Source organism: Pelophylax lessonae, assembly GCF_965119305.1.
Source record: "Pelophylax lessonae genome assembly, chromosome: 9".
Taxonomy (NCBI): domain Eukaryota; kingdom Metazoa; phylum Chordata; class Amphibia; order Anura; family Ranidae; genus Pelophylax; species Pelophylax lessonae.
Window position 1 is genome coordinate 248,673,832 of NC_138776.1, and position 24,773 is coordinate 248,698,604.

A 24,773-nucleotide genomic window follows, 5' to 3' on the forward strand; every position below is an offset into this window, starting at 1 on the left:
GGTGCCTATACCCAAAAATGTAGGGAAGGTGCATCCAAAAATACAACATGAAAGATAAACCACAATAGGACGCAGCACCTATTAAGGCTACCATTAGTCTTTATTGAAAATGGGACATACTGTATATTCATATACAAATAACCAGTGACAACCCAGCTAAAAATTAGCGCATCCCTCCCCCTTAGACCTTTCCTACCCTTCAACCCAATCCCCCACCCCACTCAAACCCAGATAGCCCACCCCTACCCTCACCCAATTACGAGCTGTGAAAGGATTTTAAGACCAAAACTCAAACAAACCAGGTAAAGAAGAGACACCATATTTTGTGGCGTCAGAAGACTATTATCTTTACTACATTTAACACAGGGCAGAGAATATAATGAATGCGCAAGAACATTAAATGGGGGTCACACTAAAATTATTTAACAAGTATATGGCATTTTTCTATTCAAGAGCTATTTAACTCAGAGCTGTATGAACTTCAATAGTTAAGCTAAATACAGCCCAGAGAGCCTACAAGAACCCACATGTGTAGATCTACATAATAAATAAATCACCAAGAGCATTGGTATGAAAAGGTCATGTAGATATGAGCAGGCAGGTCATCATTCTTTCCAAACAGATGTTTTATACTTTTGGTTGACTGTACCCCTATAGCAACCATTATACCAAAACAATGGATTCCTCCTTTACTGTACATATCAAATGTAGTTAAAGGTTGAAAAAACTTGGAAAAAGAAATGACCTAAAGAGAATTCGTTGTGCAAAATAAGCCATCACGGTAAAAATGATATGAGGAACCTTGCCATCATTTAAAACAAAAATGAAACAGAGGAGATTTTTTAATTTTACCTGAAATCTGAATACTAATGTTTCTTTCCTTATCAATAACTATATTAAAAATAATAATTTTAAGATAACAATATTCCAGAATATACTTACCGAGTAGTTCAGTTGGTGCTGAGAATGTAGACAACTGGAAGGCTTCAGTAGCGGTCTACTCTACCAAGAATGGGGTTGGCTTATATAATAAAGGACAAACAAGTTGAGTACACAGAAGTTTTAATTAAAGTTTAATTTAGAAGTCACATCTTTCTTTTCTCACATACCTGATACCACATGTATTTACTAAAATATTTACCTTCTAGCCTCCAGGTGGGACAAATATCAGCACCCAGTCAGCAGTTTAGTTATCTCCTGATCTGCTATTTAGACAGTTTTAATCTAAAATTATTTTAAGGGGAATTCAAGCCCAAAGTTTTTTCCTTTACAGTATCATGGGGTCAATTTGAACAGTTATTTACTACTGTTTAAAGGATAAGTCCAGGCAAAACTTAACTAATGCTAGACCTGCTCTGTGCCAAATTCTAAACCTAATCTATCCAAGCCTGTGAAAGGAAAATCACTGTACTTACCTATTCTGCAGCTGGTCCGGTCCCACGCTGAGCTGTCAGCAGCAGCTTCAACGTGGAGGCTGGTGCAGGAGAGGCACTCAACAACGGAAGCCCCATAGTAAGTCTTTGGGTGATGTCACTTTCCATTCATTTCACAGCCGTTGTCGGTCCTCTCCTGCATAGAGCTTCCATCACTGGAGACATGACCGGATCGGATCGGCTGCAGAATAGGTAAGTACAGTAAGTTTTGCTTTACAGGGTTAGTTAGATTAGGGTTTAGAATGTGGCACAGAGCAGGTTTAGCATTAGTTAGGTTTTGCCTGGACTTATCCTTTAAGTGTTCAGCCAGTTTTGTTTAAAATAGGTGACTGGCACATTAATACCCAATTTTGTATGTGGCTTGCTGTTGCAATAAAGTTTAATTGGTACTAGAAAGTGACCGGACATCCCCAGTTTCTGGGTACAAACTGCATTTTTAGGAGACTACCTCTAGAAAAAAAAAAGTGACCCCAATCCTGTCCCCAGCAGTGGTGGTGCTCAGGACAGCATTCAGGCTTCTGTCAGTATGGTCAGAGTCAGCCTCAACCTTCATTACTCAAAATAAATATTCCAGCACCCCCAACCCCAGGCCAGCCAAGCATGAGGAGGGACACGAGATTACTACAGCTGTGCTGCCTCCATCCCACCACTTCAATCAATGGGGACTGGCATGGCTGAACCCCCAGTATCCCATCTATTAGCTACCATTAGTCCACCACAAATGAATCCCCTCCAGAATCCAGCCAAGGAGTTGGAAGAGAAGAAAAAGACAGGTTGGCCACCAGTGCCACTTGCTGGTCAGCCGCCCCCGAGGAAGACAGACAGTAAAGGAAGGAAATGGAGTAATCAGGTAAGAAGAAATATGCAGAAGCAAACACATACATAAGTCACACGCATATGTAAACGATGTTCACACCACACATGTGAGATATCACCGCGAACGTTAGAGCGAGAGCAATAATTATAGCACTAGACCTACTCTGTACCTCTAAGCATTGGCATTTTATTTCTGTTCTGTTTCTTGAAGTTATTCAAGGGATGCATGTTGAGTCTTGGCGTATTCCTAAAGAACCTGGGTCTGTAATAGCATTATGGGGTATGTGAAACACCACTACATAAGATTAACACGCAAGATAAAGAAGAGGAGGTAGTTGCCATGGATAACCGCAAGGAAGAACAGCTGAAGTCTTTTGGCATGGTACCTGGTTAGGTGACAGGTCTTTCAGTAGCAAGGGGTTCAGTGCTAAGGTTCCTTCCCTAGCTGTCCATCTCCTCCAGTCTCTGGAAGCAGACTAGCATTACGGAGATTCGAGACCTGATCACTAGGTACGGGAAGGAAGAGTTAATTAGCATGCATGGGGTCCATTATATGCTCAACTGGACTCCATTCTGTTACTGGGAGTGAGATAACAGAGGTACGCTGGACTGGTGGAGTGGACAAAGGCTCTGCACATCCCTCCTAATGCAGACATTCATTAATGTTGCATACAAGTGGCTCATCTCTGAGTCAGGGACTGCCTTAATTTTTGATTCGTCCCTTGACTGCAGCCTCCGCCTGGTCCCAGGCATTGATGAGCACACCTTTGGGCAAGGTGTTACGCCACGTGCATGGGGGCAGTAGACCATGCCCACAAATGAACCCAACCATCCAGGGGTGATCGTAGGAGACATGAAGGACAACAGATTCACCATTATCACCGATATTGTCCCAGTAATCAATCTACATAGAAGGCATGTTGCTATGTTCATTGCATATAGAAGACACTTTGGTACTCTAACTATGAGACACAGCCTTATTCCTCAGGTCTGTGATGATGCTATCTTGGGATTCAGTGGCTTCATAAAATTGTGGTCCTCACTTTAAATTTAAAATTTTCAAGACCCAATCTTCCCTAAATTGGTGTCCTAACCAGGCCAGGCCCTACCATGTGTCCTGCTGGGTCCATTGGACCCAGATGGCACTTTGAGAGGGGCAGCAAATTGACGCCCAAGACGCGGGGGTTGGCTACCTGCCGATCGCGGTCTACCTGTCAACCAAGCGCAGGTACCTTCTTTCACTTCCCAGCCTCCAACCTCTTCAGCCTCTGTCACGCTCTCTCCCATTCATCCCCTCCGCCTCCACAAGCCTACTCCAAGGTCATCAGTAAACAGCAGAAAGCAGGAGGCAGCTTAGTTTAGGACAGAGGGCAGGAGGAGGAGCTGCTAATATGGAAAGTCACTCTGCTGGATCCCGCTCCCGGCCTCTGTCCAGAACTGTGCTGCCTTCTGCTCTTGGTTGTGAGGCAGGACACTGCTGTGGGAATGAAAGGGGGGGCGGTTGAGGGGGACCAGAGGTCACTGCTATAGGGAAAAGTGGGTAGAGGACATTATTGTGTGTGTGTGTCGGGGGGGAGGTGAAGTGAAAGGGGCAGAGGACACTGTTATGGGCAGGGCCACCCCATAGCAGTGTCCTCTACCACCCTTTTCTTTACCCCTCATTGCCCTGATCCCTGCATTCTGAGACGAACGCACTGTTATCTGATCATGATATAAAATAATAAATGTAGGGGCCTTTTGATGGACGTGTTTTTTTTTTTTTTGAGGGGGGTGGGGTAATATTCCATTCTTGGACCCAGGCAGCACAATGTCTTCAGCCAGCCCTGGGGTAATTTATTGATGCATTTTTTTATGTCACTTTTTCGGATATATGTAAAATTATGTTAAGCAGCCCACTCCTCCAGTTCCAAATCTTTCATTCTTTCTTTTTCTGGACCCCAGAAAAAAACTCTTAGCTCTCTTTCTGACAGCCATGATCTAATCATTAGACAAGCCAACAAAGGGGTGGTATAATCCTCCAGAACAAAACTGACTATTTGGCTGAAGCCACTAGAGTACTTTCAGATAACTTCACCTACCTCAGGCTTCCCCTGGGACCCTCTACTGGGGATGATCGAATTTTTGAAAAGTTTAGTTCGACCAGAACATCCGAATTTCCCAAAAGTTTAGTTCGGATTCCAGAACCTCATTGAACTCAATGGGACCCAAACTTCTTGAATCAAAAAACACCATTTTGAAGCCTTAAAACCCAATAAATGCCCCTAAAAAGTGCCTAGGGTTCTGGGTCATGCCCCAGGGACTATGAATCAGGCAAATTGTCGTTTTTGATAGAGAGCCAATTATTGAAAAAATTATTGAAAAAAAAAAAGAGATTTCTTTGGATTTAGTGTCTTGGGGGGGGGGGGGGGTCTAAAAAGTGTACCTGTGAAGTTTCAGCTCTGTAGCATGTCCAGAGCAAGAAAAAAAAAATGATTATTTTTATTAGAATTTCATTAGCGCAGGGATGGTTTTACCCTCCTTTCACACCTGAGCGTTTTTGTTTCAGGCATTTTTTGGGCGTTTTTTTTTACTTCTGTATAGGGGTATATATATATATATATATCTATGTGTGTGTGTGTATATATATATATATATATATATCTGTGTGTGTGTGTGTATATATACATACACACATATATATATATATATATATATATATATATATATTTATGTATATATGTATACGCCTATCCCAAAATCTGCATAGTGGGGTCACCCTGGCATGGCAGAGTCAGTTCACACTAAACTACACTACGGTCACCCTGCCATGGCAGAGTTCGGTCACCCTTACATGGCAGAGTCAGTTCACACTAAACTACACTACGGTCACCCTGACATGGCAGAGTTCGGTCACCCTGACATGGCAGAGTCAGTTCACACTAAACTACACTACGGTCACCCTGGCATGGCAGAGTTCGGTCACCCTTACATGGCAGAGTCAGTTCACACTAAACTACACTACGGTCACCCTGACATGGCAGAGTTCGGTCACCCTGACATGGCAGAGTCAGTTCACACTAAACTTCACTACGGTCACCCTAGCATGGCAGAGTCAGTTCACACTAAACTACACTACGGTCACCCTGGCATGGCAGAGTGAGTTCACACTAAACTACACTACGGTCACCCTGGCATGGCAGAGTCAGTTCACACTAAACTACACTACGGTCACCCTGACATGGCAGAGTTCGGCCACCCTGACATTGCAGAGTCAGTTCACACTAAACTTCACTACGGTCACCCTGGCATGGCAGAGTCAGTTCACACTAAACTACACTACAGTCATCCTGGCATGGCAGAGTCAGGTCACCTAAAAAACACTACGGTCACCCTGACACTTAAAGCTATCCCTACAAAAACTAGATTTTTGAATCTAACTATAGTGGTATATAGTACCCTAACTACACTGCATATCCCTGTCCTCACACTAATAATTGCAAAATGACACTGGAGCTTTACAAGCAGCAGGAGAAACAGAAATGCTTCCATTCCCTTCCACAGCCTCTGTATTACAGTGCTAGAGTTTTGGCGGGGCTATGTTATATACTGGGGGGCATATGGGGGGCGTATTCACTCCTGATTGGCCTCTGGACCCCGTAGTCACTCCAATCACATTTTACTGATGTTCCTGGGCCAATCACGGGCTTTTAAAGCCCAGTTCCTGTCCCATTGCATTTTGGGCGGTTCTGGTGGCCGAATTTCAAACTTTTACCGCAAAAAGTTCGGAATTCGGCCAAATTTCGAACAGCCAATGTTCGGGTCGAACTGATGGTCGACCCGAACCGTTCGATTATCCCTACCCTCTACCTGGTTTTCAGTTAGAATTTAAATGCTTTTTGGATTCAGTCTTGGCTGAAAAGATAATAAATAAAAGTGAATATTTATTCATGGTTAGGGAATATTTCAGATAGCCATATTTTTATCATCTTCCTAAGGTGCATAAAGATCTCCTAAGCCCAACAGGAATCCCCATTGTAGCCTGTTTGGAGAGCATCACCAGCGGGCTCCCTCAGTATATTGATTTCTTTCTATGACCCCCCTTGTACAATCTTTACCTTCCCACGTCAGAGATTCCTACAGCTACTAAACATGTTTAAAAATTACCCTTACAGTTTTCAGCACAGTAAGGGCAGTGTACACCCCATTCTTTCTTTTTTCTCTAGCTCTGTGGCCCATGTCTTCTACTGCTTCTCCTGTCCCTGCAGCCTCCTATATGTTGGCCGGACAGTTCGGATGGTCCGAACACGATTTGGTGAGCAGGAGGTTGATTGAAGTGGGCAATATCATCATGGTGTCCTGACACTTTAGGTCCATTCATAATGGCTCCACGTAAAGTCTTTGTGTCCTCGAGCAGATCCCCCCTGTGATTCTGAGGTGGAGAGGCACCATGCTCTGTCGCAGGGAAAATTTTTGGATATGGCATCTCAACACCTTATCACCAGGGGGTCTGAATGAGGAGTTGGAGGTGTGGACCATTCTCTAATTTTTGGTATTTTTTGTATGATTTTTTATAATTTTTTTTTTTATTTTTCTGCTGCTAATGGTCTCTATTACCCCCTCCCCCCTTTTGTCTTGTCGCAGCGGTCATATTTTCTTACTGCACTATAACCACAATCCCTCCTTTTTTGCTAACTGTATTAGTTATTTAGCCTTAACGCATGTACTACATGCATTTTAGAGGAAATGTTTTTTTTTTATTAGTTGGGGGTTGCCATCCACCATCCAGCAACTAACTCCCATCCCACTACTAAACAGGCCCAATGCACACTCATCTGCAGCCCCGACTCCTGACGTTTGCAGGACCCTGCATGGATATGTAGCCACTAGCCCCACCCCCAGAGCAGTGCATCTCCCCGTACTCCACACCGCAGCTCCATAGCATGAAAAACGATCTGCTTCCACCCGCTGTAGTCATCTCCATAGTTTCCAGAACCCTCCATGGATATGTAGCCAGGCAGGTTCTGCGAGAGCATTGCATCTCCCCGTCATCTCCGCCTCCACAGCCGTCATCTCCGCCTCCACAGCCGTCATCTTCGCCCCTCTGCACTGTAGCCATCATCATCTGCCGAGTGTCTCCTTCGCTGAGTCTCCTCCTCTTCTACTTCCTGTACCGCAGACAGCGGTCATAGAGGAGAGGGGAAATTACAATTACATCTACAGCCATCTGGTGGCAGCAGATGTAATTGCAGTAACGCAGCCGAAAGTAGCGGCAGCGCCGTTACAGGGAGAGAACGAGTAATCTGATAGATTACTCGTTACCCTCAAAAGTAACTGCGTTAAGTAACACCGTTTACTTTAACGCAGTTACTTCCATCACTGCCCACAGATGCTCAAAAGGGTTTAGGTCTGGAAACATGCTTGGCCAGTTTATCACCTTTACCCTCAGCTTCTTTAGCAAGGCAGTGGTCGTCTTGGAGTTGTGTTTGGGGTCATTATCATCTTGGAATACTGCCCTGAGGCCCAGTCCCCAAAGGGAGGGGATCATGCTCTGCTTCAGTATGTCACAGTACATGTTGGTTCCCTCAGTGAACTGTAGCTCCCGAGTGCCGGCCGCACTCATGCAGCCCCAGACTTGGAGACGCTGCTGGCTCTTTCTGTCCAAAGTACCTGCTGGAGCTTTGGAGCCCCTGCTACTGCATGCCTGCAGCCATTCATTACCTCTGTGTACCTTCAGCTGATCAGCTCTGGTGTCTCAACCTGCTGTGTTACTATCCAGTGGTGGATTGGTGATTTTTGACATGAAAGTGTGCTGCTTTAGATAAAGGGGTTTTTTGCTTGGTATAACCTCAGCACCGTGCATTTTGCCATTCCCTACTGGAACAGCTGGATATCCCCTTTAAATACTTTTCTCTGCCCCAACAAAGACTTCTTCACCAACTGCTGGAAAAACACCTGCTGGTGTTTGCCATCAGTCCAGAGGACTATTGGTTCACCAAAGCCATCAATCACCTCAAGCACACGGGGGGACATACCGCCCATCTGTGAGCGGTACCATAACATTACCCCAGCATTGTGACAAGAGCTCAAGGAGGTACTCCACTACATTATTCAGAATTAAGTGATTAAGGAAAGTAGCAGTCCATGGGCGACCCCTGATGCAAAAAAAGAAAGGTAATCTAAGACATTCAAATAAAACATTCAAATAACACATCAAACATCTGGAACTGGTTTTGGTAAAGAATAACAAACATACCAGAGGAAGCAAGCTGGAGCCGAAGTCTATAATCTGGTAACAGAGGGGCCTGACCCTGGAAAGAAGCGACTATATTGAAACTTGACTGGCAGGCATTTGATGCTGCGGATCTTCTCCTGGTACATGAAGCCCCAAATGACTGGTTCCTGCCACCCCTCGTACCCGAGTCTCTGGCCTCTTCTAACTCAAAGCTTAACATCTTTCCACTTGGACACATGATGGCCAGGCTGCATTCTGCCCCTCCTAATAGGGGCTGTCAGTTTGGCTGAAATCTGCTCTCCACACGCTGTTGGAACCCGTGAGTGTTCCCGGTTGGGCTAACTTACCATTCGTTTTTTTGTGAACTGTCTTTGCAATACTTCAATACAAGTTCTTTACAATGCACTTGGACTGTGTGTGTTATTGCCACAACATCACGCTGTACCTCACCTACAAGCTGCTTGAAATTTGATCACAGAATTTATGGACTTTTTTGCACTGTGGATAATTTGATTTTGTGATACTCAGGGTAATGCACCGGGACACCTGAATCACTCCTTTAGGAAATTGAACCATACGTTTAAAAAGAAAGTAAAAACCTGGTGGGACATATTGCCTCCAAAATGGTCCCAAGACATTTGAGATGGGATAAGGGCCAGTCCTTCCATGAGTCCCACTGTGTCCATATGGAGTTTTAGGAGGGGCGGCAAAATGTCGTCCATTGCAGCGCTAATGCTCTCGGCTCAGAACTGCGCATGCCCAGTTCCAGAGCCGGCCATGAGACTCTGATGATTATGCCGATTCTGGGTGCTTCTGCTGCTATTTGTTCTCTCCCCCTTGCCAAGTGCGCCTTATTCGACTTCATCACAGCAGATGCCGTAAGGCGGAGAAGTGGAGCCTGCAGTGGAGGACAGAGTTCAGCCTAGCAGAAGGTAAGCTGGCTCTGGGCAAAATGTAGTAATGTCAGTGTCTTTTAGGTTTTTATTTTTTTGTGAGATCTGCTCTGCCTCTTAAGAGAGGATGTTTTCTGAGATCTCCCCAAATCTTTGTTACACCATCCCTACCCATTACAGGTTCTCCAGTCCAGTACACAGGCACAGCCTCCTCTCCTGCATGACCACCTCATGTGTCTGTGGTAGGGATGATCGAACTTTTGAAAAGTTCGGTTCGACCAGAACACCCGAACTTCACGAAAGTTCGGTTCGGATTTCAGAACCCCATTGAAATCAATGGGACCCGAACTTCTGTAATCAAAAAACACCATTTTTAAGCCCTAAAACCCAATAAATGCCCCTAAAAAGTGCCTAGGGTTCTGGGTCATGCCCCAGGGACTATTAATCACACAAAAAAAAGTTCTTAAAAATTGTCGTTTTTGATAGATAGCCAATTATTGAAAAAATTAAAAAAAAAAAAAAAAAGAGAGATTTCTTTGGATTTAGTGTCTGGGGGTTCTAAAATGTGTACCTGTGAAGTTTCAGCTCTGTAGCATGTCCAGAACCAGAATTACAGCATACCAAACCTTCAAAAATGACTTTTTTGCTTAACCGCACCTTTCTTTTGCTCCTAATCAACGGCTCAGCCAATGTGTATGATGGGGACATAATGCAGTGCACTGGGAACAAGATTAGAGGTTTTTTTGGAAAAAGGTGCTGTCTCTTTAAATGTGCATATAATTAACGGGTGTATTTCCACAATGGGGCTTTTATTACCAAATGTTTCAAGAAGTCCAAAGATGTATGTAATTGCACTTTATTTCATGTAAAATGGTGTTTGGTGCACTTTAACTTGAAATCTCACAAGAAACAGACATATATGCACGGATACATTGAGGGTTAGGGGTAGGGGCCACAATGTAGTGCAGAGTGAACAAGATTAGAGATGTTTTGGATGAATACTGTTGTCTCTTGACTTTGAATAGAAGTGAAGGATGCTTAAAAATTGGGCATTTGGTGGTGCGGACGATGCCTTGACACCATATCCCTATGAAAGTGCTGGTAATGAAAGCAATAATTGCCTTTGCAAGGAAAAAAATTACAATGATATGCATCTGTGTGACAGGTGCGCAAAAATTGTTGTTTGGGTGTTGGCGGAGCCATACCACTGTAAGCCCAAAGAGCTGGTGTTGAAGAAGGCGTAAAAATTATGAAGGTGTGCACCTGTGGAACAGGTGCGCAAACATGGTAGTTTTGGTGTTGGCGGAGCCTCCCCACCATAACCCCAAAGAGCTGGCTTTGAAGGAGGCCCAAAAATTGTAAAGGTGTGCACCTGTGGAACAGGTTCGCAAACATGGTAGTTTTTGTTTAGCATAGCCTCCCCACCTTAACCCCAAAGAGCTGGTGTTGAAGGAGGCCCAAAAATTGTAAAGGTGTGCACCTGTGGAACAGGTGCGCAAACATTGTAGTTTTTGTTTTAGCATAGCCTCCCCACCTTAACCCCAAAGAGCTGGCGTTGAAGGAGGCCCAAAAATTGTAAAGGTGTGCACCTGTGGAACAGGTGCGCAAACATTGTAGTTTTTGTTTTAGCATAGCCTCCCCACCTTAACCCCAAAGAGCTGTTGTTGAAGGAGGCCCAAAAATTGTAAAGGTGTGCACCTGTGGAACAGGTGCGCAAACATTGTAGTTTTTGTTTTAGCATAGCCTCCCCACCTTAACCCCAAAGAGCTGGCGTTGAAGGAGGCCCAAAAATTGTAAAGGTGTGCACTTGTGGAACAGGTGCGCAAACATTGTAGTTTTTGTTTTAGCATAGCCTCCCCACCTTAACCCCAAAGAGCTGGTGTTGAAGGAGGCCCAAAAATTGTAAAGGTGTGCACCTGTGGAACAGGTGCGCAAACATTGTCGTTTTTGTTTTAGCATAGCCTCCCCACCTTAACCCCAAAGAGCTGGCCTTGAAGGAGGCCCAAAAATTGTAAAGGTGTGCACCTGTGGAACAGGTGCGCAAACATTGTAGTTTTTGTTTTAGCATAGCCTCCCCACCTTAACCCCAAAGAGCTGGTGTTGAAGGAGGCCCAAAAATTGTAAAGGTGTGCCCCTGTGGAACAGGTGCGCAAACATTGTAGTTTTTGTTTTAGCATAGCCTCCCCACCTTAACCCCAAAGAGCTGGCGTTGAAGGAGGCCCAAAAATTGTAAAGGTGTGCACCTGTGGAACAGGTGCGCAAACATTGTAGTTTTTGTTTTAGCATAGCCTCCCCACCTTAACCCCAAAGAGCTGGTGTTGAAGGAGGCCCAAAAATTGTAAAGGTGTGCACCTGTGGAACAGGTGCGCAAACATTGTCGTTTTTGTCATAACCAAAATGAGGTTCTGTGAACGTAAAGAGAATGAGAGGAGGGTTTGAGGGTGGCACCATGGTCCAGGCTTAAACTGAGGCTCAACTGCCACATCACAACGATAGCCTAGTCTACAAGGTCTGCATCAGGTGCATCAAAGCTTGATATCCACGACTGATTCATCTTAATGAATGTCAAACGGTCGACTGAGTCGGTGGAGAGTCTAGTTCGATGGTCTGTGACGAATCCTCCTGCTGCGCTGAATGCCCATTCCGATAGGACACTGGAAGCAGGGCAGGCCAACAACTCCATGGCATACTGGGCCAGTTCTGGCCAGTGGTCTAATCTTAAGACCCAGTATGCCAGTGGATCGGATTCGTCACATGAAAAGCCCTCTGTGTCACTTTGTGCCCTCACGTAATCGTCCACCATGTGATGCAGACGGTGTCGATGCGATGTGGCAGCTGAGAGGCCTGGGCGGTGAGGACTAAAAAAAGACCGAAAGGCATCCGTCAACCGCACGCCTTCTCCAACGCTCCTCTCGTGACCACCAGTAGAATCCATGGTAGGTTGTCCCCGCCCCTGCACCCTACGGGAGTCGGGGAACATGTTCACCAGATTCCTCTTGAGACTGTCCTCAAGGGATTTGATCCTGTGGACTCTCTGGGTGGATGGGAAAAGCTCAGAGACTTTACACTTGTACCGGGGGTCAAGTAGGGTGGCCAACCAATAGTGGTTAGTCTCTTTAATGGCCTTGATTCTGGGGTCCTTTCGCAGGCTCTGGAGCATGATGTTTCCCATGCGTCGCAAATTAGCGAAGGCCTGAGAAGCTGACTCCTCGGGGTCACTCATAACGACATTATCTTCAACGGGCTCCTCCTCCTCCCAGCCACGTACTACTCCAAAGTGTCCCGAGGGAGTCAAACTAGGCCTTGCAGATTGCCGCATGTCTTCCTCCTCCTCCTCCTCAAACCCTGCAAAAGTTCCCGCAGAATCGTCCTCCTCCTCCTCTTCCACCCCTGGATCCTGCTCGGGCCTCTGGGAGCTAGGCATAATGGGGTCAGGATTCTCAGGATAAAGGGGGCCTTGAGAGGCAAGGAAGTCCTCCTCTTCCTCCTGCTGCTCTGCCTCCAGTGCCCTGTCCATAATGCCACGCAGAGTGTGCTCCAACAAAAACAGTACCGGTAGGGTGTCACTGATGCATGCGCTGTCCCGGCTGACCATCCTTGTGGCCTCCTCAAATGGCGAGAGGACAGCGCATGCATCCTTAATCAAAAGCCACTGCCGTGGTGAAAAGAAGCCCAGGCGCGCAGAGCCAGTGCTGGTGCCGTACTCGCATAGGTATTCATTGAGGGCCCTCTGCTGCGTGTACAGGCGCTGCAGCATAGCCAAGGTGGAGTTCCAGCGGGTGGGCATGTCACAGATGAGGCGGTGTACCGGCAGGTGAAACTCGCGCTGCACTTCGGCCAAACGTGCAGTGGCACTGTACGACCGCCTGAAGTGACTGCACACCCTTCTTGCCATCCTTAGCACATCCTGCATTCCCGGGTACGAGTTCAAAAACCGCTGTACCACGAGATTCAGGACATGCGCCAGGCATGGCACATGGGTTAACTTTCCCTGACGAAGGGCGGCCAGGAGGTTTGACCCATTATCAGTAACCACCATCCCTGGCTGCAGCTGGCGTGGTGTCAACCACCTCTGGGCCTGTGCCTGCAGAGCCCCAAGAATCTGAGGGGCAGTGTGCTGCCTGTCCCCTAGACACACAAGCTGCAGCACTGCGTGACACCTTTTGGCCTGAGACATAGAATAGCCCTTTGAACGTTTACGTGGTACCTCATCATATTCAAAGGACCATTCTGCAGAGGAGGGCATGGAGGAGGTAGAGGAGGAGGAGCAGGAGGGGGTAGAAGTGATCGATCTACCCGGATCAGCGACACCACCAGCTGTTTGCAGACGTGGGGGCAACACTGGCTGCAGCACCGAGCCCTGGCTACAATCCCTTCCACTGGCAAGCAGTGTCACCCAGTGAGCAGTGACAGAAATGTACCGTCCCTGCCCATGTTTGCTTGACCAAGTGTCAGCCGTCAAGTGTATCTTACGGCTGACTGACTTGGCCAGGGACGACACTACATTGCCTTCCACATGTTGGTATAGGGATGGCAGGGCCTTACGGGAAAAGTAATGCCGACTTGGCACCTGCCACTGTGGAACTGCACATTTTGCGAAGTCACGGAAGGGAGCAGACTCTACCAGGTTAAATGGTAATAGTTGCAGAGCCAGTAGTTTAGCCAAACTACTGTTTAGACGCTGGGCATGTGGGTGGCGGGGAGTATACATTTTTTTTCGTTCCAGCATGTGTGGAATCGAAATTTGGCGTCTAGATGTTACAGCGGGTGGTGTGCTGGAGGTAGATGCGACACTGCCTGCTATATCATCATCCCTGCCAGTGGAGGCTGCCAACAGGTGACGAGTGACTATAGCAGGGCCAGGAACAGACTGATGTGCAGGTGGAGCAGGTGGAGCAGATGGAGCATGAGGAGGAGCGCGAGGAGAACTAGGAGGCCGACTGACCAATCTTTGGCCCTTTTGTGGGTTCTTTAAATGCTCCTGCCAACGGGCCGAGTGGTGGGTTGTCAAATGCCTGTTTAGGCAGCTTGTACCCAGGTGGTTGACATTTTTGCCACGTTTTATACCCTTCTTACAAATCTTGCAGATCGCAACTGTTTTATCTGCATGGGATGTCTCAAAAAAGGCCCAGCAAGATGAGGTGTGTATAGTGGCCCGGGAGACAACAGGTGCGGCCTTAGATGGAGTAGGCCGTCTGCTCTCCCCTCTTGCTTGCTCTGCCTCCTCCTCAACCTCAGATCCAACATCTGACTCCATCAAAGACTGAGCATCAGGCCTGGCCTGGGAGACAACAGGTGCGGCCTTAGATGGAGCGGGCCGTCTGCTCTCCCCTCTTGTTTGCTCTGCCTCCTCCTCAACCTCAGACCCAACATCTGATTCTATCAAAGACTGAGCATCAGGCCTGGCCTGGGAGACAACAGGTGCGGCCTTAGATGGAGCGGGCCGTCTGCTCTCCCCTCTTGCTTGCTCTGCCTCCTCCTCAAACTCAGACCCAACATCAGACTCCATAAAGGACTGAGCATCAGGCTGGAGTAGATGGCCGACACTGTGGTCAAACAGCTCAGCTGACTCCTCTGCCATGTCTGAAATTGGGTCTAAGGGAGGACATGAGGTGGACATGGACTCATCTGTATTTGTTCTGACAACTGCAGAAGACTGACCACTTTTCTCTGCCTGGGTCACTGTAGTTGCAGATGATGCCGATGATGAGGGTTTGTTCATATAGTCCACCACCTCCTGTACATACTGTGGACGTATAGCTTGGCCACTGCCGGAGAACAATCCAAATGGTGGCCTGGCTGAGGACTGACCACCACGTCCACCCCTGCCTCTAGACACCCTAGAAGCTGTGCCCCTTTCCGCAGCAGGGCCACGTATGCCTTTTCTTGGTCTACCAGGCATATTTCTCACTGATGCGTTGGCAACTGTGTGCGGTGAAAAACGCACACTGCTATGCGACCCACAGTTGTCGCTGGATACAGCACAGCAGATGTGTCACGCACAGTAGCAAAGCCTTTTGCACAGTGGACCTAACGCTTTGAACAACAGGCGTTAGGTTGTCACTGATGCGTTGGCAACTGTGTGCGGTGAAAAACGCACACTGCTATGCGACCCACAGTTGTCGCTGGATACAGCACAGCAGTTGCGTGTCACGCACAGTTGCAAAGGCTTTTGTACAGTGCACCTAACGCTTTGAACAACAGGCGTTAAGTTGTCACTGTATTTTGCTGCCTAGCAAGCACGTATACCTGCTGTGATAGAGCAGCACTGTGCCACGTGCTCACTAAACAGAACCCTCACACTTTCCCTACAGAAACTCAATTTTCAAATCTAACTAATGTAGTACAAAGTTCCCTAACTACACTAGATATCCCTTTCCACTAAATAGAAAGCTCCATACAGCAGAAGACTGACACTGTCCCTTAAGTTTTTTTTTTTTTTTTTGTAACTCTAAGAACCAGCACAATCGCTGTATCTAACTACACTGGCTGTAAGCTAAATACAATTCTGCTATATGGAGCTTTAGAACCACTCGATATGTAGGAAATGTAGTGTAGCAAGCAGGAGTCAGACAGAACTGCTTCAACTCTCTTCAACAGGCTCTGGATAACTGTGCTAGGGGTTAGGCGGGGCCATCTTATATAGTGTGGGGCGTATTCACTCCTGATTGGCCTCTGGTCCTCGTAGTCACTCCAATCACGTTCCTAGGAGACTCCTGCCCCCTCATTGGCTTTTGCAGACGTTTCTGGGCCAATCACGGGCTTTTAAAGCCCAGTTCCTGTCCCAGTGCATTTTGGGCGGTTCTGGTGGCCGAATACCAAACTTTTGCCGCAAAAAGTTCGGTATTCGGCCGAATATCGAACATCCAATGTTCGGGTCGAACCGATGGTCGACCCGAACCGTTCGATCATCCCTAGTCTGTGGCTGGAACACTTCAAATCCAAGCATTCCAAGAGTGGGGAGGCAGCAGCAATATGACCAATCAGGCTGTTTTTTAGATGAAAACTGCTGGTGTATAGTATGTGTTTGTACAGTGTGTCTGTAGTGTATGATCATTATAAATTTGATTATTTATTTTGATGGTCTTAAGGTGTTTATTATGTATATACACTGCTCAAAAAATTAAAGGAACACTTTAGTGTAGCATCAAGTCAATTAAACTCCTGGGATATTGATCTGGTCAGGTAAGTAGCTGAGGGGGTTGTTAATCAGTTTCAGCTCCTTTGGTGTTAATGAAATTAACCACAGGTGCACTAGATGGGCAACAATAAGACAACCTCCAAAAAAAGGAATGGTTTTACAGGTGGAAGCCACAGACCTTTTTCCCCTATTCATAATTTCTGACTGTTTTTCCCAAGTTTTGCATTTGGAAAAGGTCAGTGTCACTGCTGGTAGCATGAGGCGATACCTGGACCTTATGAAGGTTTCACAGGCAGTCCAACTTCTCCATGATGGCACATCATTACATGCCATTGCTAGAAGGTCTGCTGTGTCTGCCAGCACAGTCTCAAGAGAATGGAGGAGATTCCAGGAGGTAGGCGGTTATTGTAGGGGAGCTGGACAGGGCCGTAGAAGGTCCTTAACCCATCAGCAGGACCGGTATCTGCTCCTATGTGCAAGGAGGAACAGGAAGGGCACTGCCAGACCTCCAAATGACCTCCAGCAGGCCTCTGGTGTGAATGTCACTGACCAAAAATCAGGAACAGACTTTATGAGAGTGGCCTGAGGGCCCAACGTCCTCTAGTGGGCCCTGTGCTCACTACCTGGCACCGTAGAGCTTGATTGGCATTTCCCATTGAGCACCAGAATTCGCAGGTCAGCCACTGGCTCCCTGTGCTTTTCACAGATCAGAGCAAGGTTCACCCTGAGCACATGTGACAGGTATGAAAGGGTCTGGAGTAGCTGTGGAGAATGTTATGCTGCCTGTAACATCATTCAGCAATGACCGGTTTGGAGGTAAGTCAGTGATGGTCTGGGGAGGCATATCCATAGAGGGATGCACAGACCTCTACAGGCTAGACAATGGCACCCTGACTGCTATTAGGTATCGGGATGAAATCCTTGGACCCATTGTCACACCCTACTCTGGTGCAATGGGTCCTGTGTTCCTCCTGGTGCACGACAATGCCCAGCCTCATGTGACGAGTGTATGCAGCCGGTTCCTGGAGGATAAAGGAATTGATACCACTGAATGTCCCCCATGCTCACCTGACATAAATCCAATAGAACACCTCTGGGACATAATGTTTTGGTCCATTCGACACCTCCAGCTGGCACCAGGAGCTCATGGACACCATCAACGGTCTCATTAGGAGCATGCCCCAACGTTGTCAGGCATGCATACAAGCACGTGGGGGTCATACAAACTACTGAGTACCATTTTGAGTTGCAGCAATGACATTTAAGCAAAATGGGCAAGCCTGGGGCATAATTTTTTCACTTTGATTTTCGAGGTGTCTTTAAATTCAGCCCTCTGTAAGTTGATAGTTTTAATTTCCATTAAATGATGTAGCATCCTTTCATTCCTAACACATTACCCAGTCCATATTAGGACAGGTTATGTACCAGGGGATTGGAGGAAGGCTAACGTGATTCCGATATTCAAAAAGGGCCAGAGGCATATCCCGGGAAATTATAGGCCTGTCAGTTTGACATCAATAGTATGTAAACTTCTGGAGGGGATGATAAGGGACTATATCGTAGAGTATGCTAAAGACAACAACATCATCAGCAGTAATCAGCACGGGTTTACAAATGGGCGTTCTTGTCAAACCAATCTCCTAACATTCTACGAGGAGGTGAGCTGTGAGCTAGATAGGGGCAGACCAGTGGATGTGGTGTACTTGGATTTCGCTGAGGCGTTTGATACATTTCCCCACAAGCGCTTAATTTATAAAATAAGGTCTGCAGGTATCGACAGCAGGGTTTGCTCTTGGATACGGAACTGGCTAAAAGGGCGTGTCCAAAGGGTGGAAATAAACAGCGCATACTCAGACTGGTCTGAGGTAGTAAGCGGGGTGCCCCAGGGCTCAGTCCTGGGACCAACCTTGTTCAATTTATTCATAAACAGTATTGACGCAAAAAAAAAAATTTGTTCATAAACAGCATTGACACAACATTGGCCAGGGCAATAACTGCACAGCATGAAGCAGATATCCTACAGAATGACCTGGACAAAATAACGGAGTGGGCAACGACATGGCAATTGAGGTTTAATGTGGAGAAGTGTAAGGTTTTGCACTTGGGGACTAAAAACATAAAAACACAATACACTTTAGGAGGGGAAGCCTTGGGAGAATCAAAAATGGAGAAGGATCTGGGAGTCTTGGTTGATGATAGATTAGGCAACAGCATGCAATGTCAAGCGGCAGCTGCCAAAGCCAGCAGAATATTAGCATGCATAAAGAAAGGGATGTATTCCAGAGATAAGACTATAATCCTTCCACTTTATAAAACTCTGGTCCGACCGCATCTGGAGTATTCTGTCCAGTTCTGGTCGCCAGTCCTCAGGAGGGATGTGTTGGAGCTGGAGAGAGTCCAGAGAAGGGCAACTAAACTGATTAGGGGATTGGAGGACCTTAACTATGAAGAGCAGCTGCAATCGCTCGATTTATTATCCCTGGAGAAGAGACGCCTGAGGGGGACATGATAGCAATTTATAAGTATCTCAATGGGGATCTCAGCTTAGAAAAAAGCTGTTCATTCAAAGGGATTGCATGAGGACAAGAGGGCATACAATGCGATTAGAGGAGAAGCGTTTTAACCTCAGGCAACGTGGGGGGTTCTTTACTGTTAGGGCTACAAGATTGTGGAATTCTCTACCACAAGAGGTGGTTTCTGGGGGAAGTATGGTGGCTTTCAAAAGACTCTTAGACTTACATCTCAAGGATCAGGACATTGAGGGCTATGTGAGATGATTACAGCCACACACACCTACACAGGTTGAACTGGATGGACTATTGTCTTTATTCAACCTCACCTACTATGTAACTATGTAACTATATCAGTATAGATATCCAGCATGATATTTTTCTCCCATTGAGATCTCATGTGTTTTCAAAGTGTACCTTAAATTTTTTTGAGCAGTGTATTTTTTTTATCTGAGTAAGTAGTGAGCACATTTGGTGTGGCAGCACGCTAGAGTATTTTTATTTGTTTATAATGGAAAGACAGAATGGTGGAGTGATAAGGGAGGGAGAGGGAAAGAGTGAGGAGTGAGTAAAGGATGGAGGTATAGATTGGGTGACAGAGAGACCGATAGATAAAGGGATGGAGCAAAGCATGGAGGGATAGTGAGAGAGACAGAGAAATGGAGTGATGGAACAAAGGATAGAGGGATGGGGTGATGGAGTTAAGGAATGATAAAGAGAGACACAGAATAATAGAGGGGGTGATGGAGAGAGAGAGAGCAAGTGAATAGAGTGGTAGAGTTATGGAATGATAGAGGGGGAGAATAAAAGAGGGATGAAAGTAATGGAGAATAGAAAGGGTGGAGGTATATAGGGCACAAGGATTGTTGGATGGACAGTATTATGGAGGGATGGAGTAAGAGATAAAAGGATGTGATGGAGTTATGGAAAGATGAAAGGAGGGATAGGGAGGGATAGAGTAACAGAGGGATGAGAGTGATGGAGGGTAAAGAGGTTGGAGGGACCTACAACAGAGGGATGGTAGGATGGACAGGAGGTGATGGAGGGATGGATTCAGGAGGTGATGGAGGGATGGAGACAGGAGGTGAAGGAGTGATGGAGACAGGAGGTGAAGGAGGGATGAAGTGATGAAGACAGGAGGTAGGGATGATCGAAAGGTTCAGGTCGACCATCGGTTCGGCCCGAACATTGGGTGTTCGAGGTTCGGCCGAATTTAGAACTTTTTGCCCAAAAACCGCCCAAAATGCAATGCTTCAGGAAATGGGCGTTAAAAGCCCGTGATTGGACCAGAACCATTAGCAAAAGCCAATTGAGGGGGCAGGAGAATGCTAGGAATGTGATTGGAGTGACTAGGGGGTCCCTAGACCAATCATTAGTGAATACGCCCCCCAGTATATAAGATCGCCCCCGCCATATTCCTAGCATTGTTATACTGGACATGGAAGAGAGTGGAAGCAGTTCTGTTAATTTTACTTTAAAAGTGTCATTTAGCTATTTATTAGTGTGAGGAAAGGGATATCTAGTGTAGTTAGAGTGCTCCTTTACACTTAAGTTAGCTTCAAAAATTTAGTTTCTATAGGGAAAGTGTTAAGTGTAAGGGGACCGTAGTGTAGTGTAGGGTTAACTGGCAGTGACTGCTATGGCAGGGTGACAAAACCCTTCCATAGCAGGGTGACCGCTATAGAGAAATGATCATTTCTCTGAATTGCTTCGGCACACCCATATGGCTTCTCACCAGCCAAGCATTTTTTATGCTGCAGGGGCTGCCACTGCCAGTGCTTTTTTGAGGACATGTTTGATGTCAGACATGACATCTGAACATGTGTATAGGGGGTATATATACACACCCATGTCTGTATATATACCCCTAGACATATATAGGTGTGATAGTAGCAGAAATAAATGCTTGCGCTAATGAAATCATTTACAGTAATATATTTCTGCTACTATCACACCTATATATGGCTAGGTGTCTATATACATATAATTATGTGTTTATATATACCACTATACACAAGTTCAGATGTTTTGCCTGCCTCAAAAGAACCCCAAAAAAATGCCAAAAAAACGCTAGCGTCAAAAAAAAAAAGAAGCCCAGGTGTGCTTTTGCTGGCATTTTTTGGGGGGTTTTGGAGGCAGGCAAAACATCTGAACTTGTGCACAGTACCACTATACACAAGTTCAGATGTTTTTCCTGACTGCAAAGAACCCAAAAAAATGCCTTCTATTAAACCGGCAAGGTGTGAAAACCGAGGAGAGAAGCTAACCCCCTGAGCTGAAAGTTTTCTAATACATACAATCCTTTTTTTTTTCTGGTTCTGGACATGCTACAGAGCTAAAACTTCACAGGTACACCTTTTAGACCCCCCAGACACAAAATCACACAAAAAACGTTCTTAAAAATTGTAATTTTTGATAAAAAAAAGCCAATTATTGAAAAAATTAAAAAAAAAAAGAGATTTTTTGATTTTTACTTTGGATTTCAGATCTGGGGGGTCTAAAAAGTGTACATGTGAAGTTTCAGCTCTGTAGCATGTCCAGAACCATAAAAAAAAGATTGTTTGTATTAGAAAACTTTCAGCTCAGGGGGTTGGCTTCGCTGCTGTAACACCTATTAAACGCCGGTTTAATAGAAGGCATTTTTTTGGGTTCTTTGCAGTCAGGAAAAACATCTGAACTTGTGTATAGTGGTACTGTGCACAAGTTCTGATGTTTTGGCTGCCTCCAAAAACCCCCAAAAAATGCCAGCAAAAACACACCTGGGCATTTTTTTTTTTTTGACGCTAGCGTTTTTTTGGCATTTTTTGGTGTTCTTTTGAGGCAGGCAAAACATCTGAACTTGTGTATAGTGGTATATATACACACATAATTATATGTATATAGACACCTAGCCATATATAGGTGTGATAGTAGCAGAAATATATTACTGTAAATGATTTCATTAGCGCAAGCATATATTTCTGCTACTATCACACCTATATATGTCTAGGTGTGTATATAAATATATGGATGTGTGTATATACACCACTATACACAAGTTCAGATGTTTTGCCTGCCTCCAAAACCCCCCAAAAAATGCCAAAAAAAACGCTAGCGTCAAAAAAAAAAATGCCCAGGTGTGTTTTTGCTGACATTTTTTGGGGGTTTTTGGAGGCAGGCAAAACATCAGAACTTGTGCACAGTACCACTATACACAAGTTCAGATGTTTTTCCTGACTGCAAAGAACCAAAAAATGCCTTCTATTAAACCGGCAAGGTGTTACAGCAGCGAAGCCAACCCCCTGAGCTGAAAGTTTTCTAATACAAACAATCTTTTTTTTATGGTTCTGGACATGCTACAGAGCTGAAACTTCACATGTACACTTTTTAGACCCCCCAGATCTGAAATCCAAAGTAAAAATCAAAAAATCTCTCTCTTTTTTTTAATTTTTTCAATAATTGGCTTTTTTTTATCAAAAATTACAATTTTTAAGAACTTTTTTTGTGTGATTTTGTGTCTGGGGGGTCTAAAATGTGTACCTGTGAAGTTTCAGCTCTGTAGCATGTCCAAAACCAGAAAAAAAGATCATATAGGTGTTAAAGGAGGGTCCCACACATCCCTGTTCTACTGAAAAATTATCTTTTTTTTTTAATGGTTCTGGACATGCTACAGAGCTGAAACTTCACATGCACACCTTTTAGACCCCCAGATACTAAATCCAAAGTAAAAATCAAAACATCTCTTTTTTTTTTTAATTTTTCAATAATTGGCTTTTTTATCAAAAATGTCAATTTTTAAGAACTTTTTTGTGTGATTTTGTGTCTGGGGGGTCTAAAAGGTGTACCTGTGAAGTTTCAGCTCTGTAGCATGTCCAGAACCAGAAAAAAAAGATCATATAGGTGTTAAAGGAGGGTCCCACACATCCCTGTTCTACTGAAAAATTATCTTTTTTTTTTCATGGTTCTGGACATGCTACAGAGCTGAAACTTCACATGTGCACTTTTTAGACCCCCCAGATATTAAATCCAAAGTCAAAATAAAAAAAAAAAATCTCTCTTTTTTTTTTTTTTTTTCAATAATTGGCTTTTTTATCAAAAATGACAATTTTTAAGAACTTTTTTTTGTGTGATTAATAGTTAATGGGGCATGACCCAGAACCCTAGGCACTTTTTAGGGGCATTTATTGGGTTTTAGGGCTTAAAAATTGTGTTTTTTGATTACCGAAGTTCGGGTCCCATTGATTTCAATGGGGTTCTGAAATCCGAACCGAACTTTTGGGAAATTCGGGTGTTCTGGTCGAACCAAACTTTTCAAAAGTTCGATCATCCCTAACAGGAGGTGAAGGAGGGATGGAGTATTGGAGACAGGAGGTGAAGGAGGGATGGAATGATGGAGACAGGAGGTGAAGGAGTGATGGATACAGGAGGTGAAGGAGGGATGGAGTGATATAGACAGGAGCTAATGGAAACAAGAGGTGAAGGAGGGATGGAGTGATGGAGACAGAAGGTGATAGAGGAATGCTAAGTATGGAGCTCCTGATGTTAAGGAGGGACTCATGATATGAAGTGGGGGTGCTGTCGAATGTAAATCTGACTTTCTGATAAAATAAATTTTAGTTTTCTGTTTTTAATTATCATGATATATAACAATGAATGTGGGGGCCTTTTGGTGGGCGTGATTTTTTTTTTTTGGGGGGGGCAGCATGGCTGGCTGGCACCAATTGTTATTGTTAAGTGCCTGTATCCCATTGTTCTATTGTTTCTGTCTGCACTGGGATCAATCTATTATGGGATGTAAATGTGTATGTGGATTAGCTGCTCATTTTTAACATACAACATTGTATTAATTTTCAACGTGTAAAATTGTTTATGTTTTATAGTAGAGGTGAACAATAGTAGGGGTAATGGTGTATAATATAAAATAATATTTAATATATTTTTAGACGTTAATGTTATTAATAAATGATAGGGTATGGTATATAATGTTTTTGTACTTCAGTCATCCTGAGGACTGTCATGTCGGAAGGTAAATGGTTTGTCACGGGTACGGCTGGCCGAGTAATTTTAGATGCCCCTGTCAGTTTGCCATTGTTCCGGTGACTACCGAGAAGTGACCGCATCGTCACGGTTTCCGGAGTATAAATGCGTAATGTCACTTAAGGTTCCGGAGAGAGTGAAGTTCCTGTTTGAGTAAGGGTAAAATGGCAGGAGATGACGTAGGCTGCTGTTCTCACGGCAATAGGCACTTCCGGATTTTCCAAACTAGCCACTTGTTTAGAGTAATGGAAAAAAAAAGGGTGAATACTATGTCCACTCCCCGCCTACTGAGGAAGCCCAATAGGAGGGTGTAACAGGTATAGGTGGGAGGAGCCGAGCCCGTGACGTCATACCAGTGTTCGAGCATCAGCGATGAGCTGAGGATTTGTTAAGCTTGTTTTTAAGTCTTTTTTGTAATAGTGTTCCCTGTTTTTAAGTGAATACCAGGTTTTACAGAGAGCACTATGGTTCTCCCCCTTTTTTATTCCATGGCATGTTCTATGAAGGATGAGTAAAACTATACTCTGACCACTCATAATTGGATAGAGCAGAAGGTAGAGAGAAATGGAGACATCCAAAGGAGAAGTGCATAAGGCATTATAGAGTCTGTAGTTGGGTCTGATGCAGGAGGTGAGCGGGCACTTTGTATAGGGGTGGAGGTTCACTGAACACAGTTGGAAAGATTGTTTTATTTGTCATAAGTTTTATGCACAATGGTGTAAAATGGAAGGACACTATCATGCATATATAGTC

General features: G+C 45.1%; 1 long non-coding RNA gene across 3 annotated transcripts in view; it reads right to left on the reverse strand.

The window, feature by feature from the left end:
* Positions 1 to 24,773, reverse strand: part of LOC309563012 — a 52,161-nt gene that overhangs the window by 13,015 nt on the left and 14,373 nt on the right. The window contains exon 1 of one of the 3 annotated variants that reach the window (XR_014225665.1): positions 943 to 996. The exons of the other annotated variants lie outside the window; for them this stretch is intronic. This is a non-coding gene — a long non-coding RNA (uncharacterized lncRNA). Of the gene's footprint in view, positions 1 to 942; positions 997 to 24,773 lie in introns of those variants that run through there. 3 annotated transcript variants of the gene reach the window in all.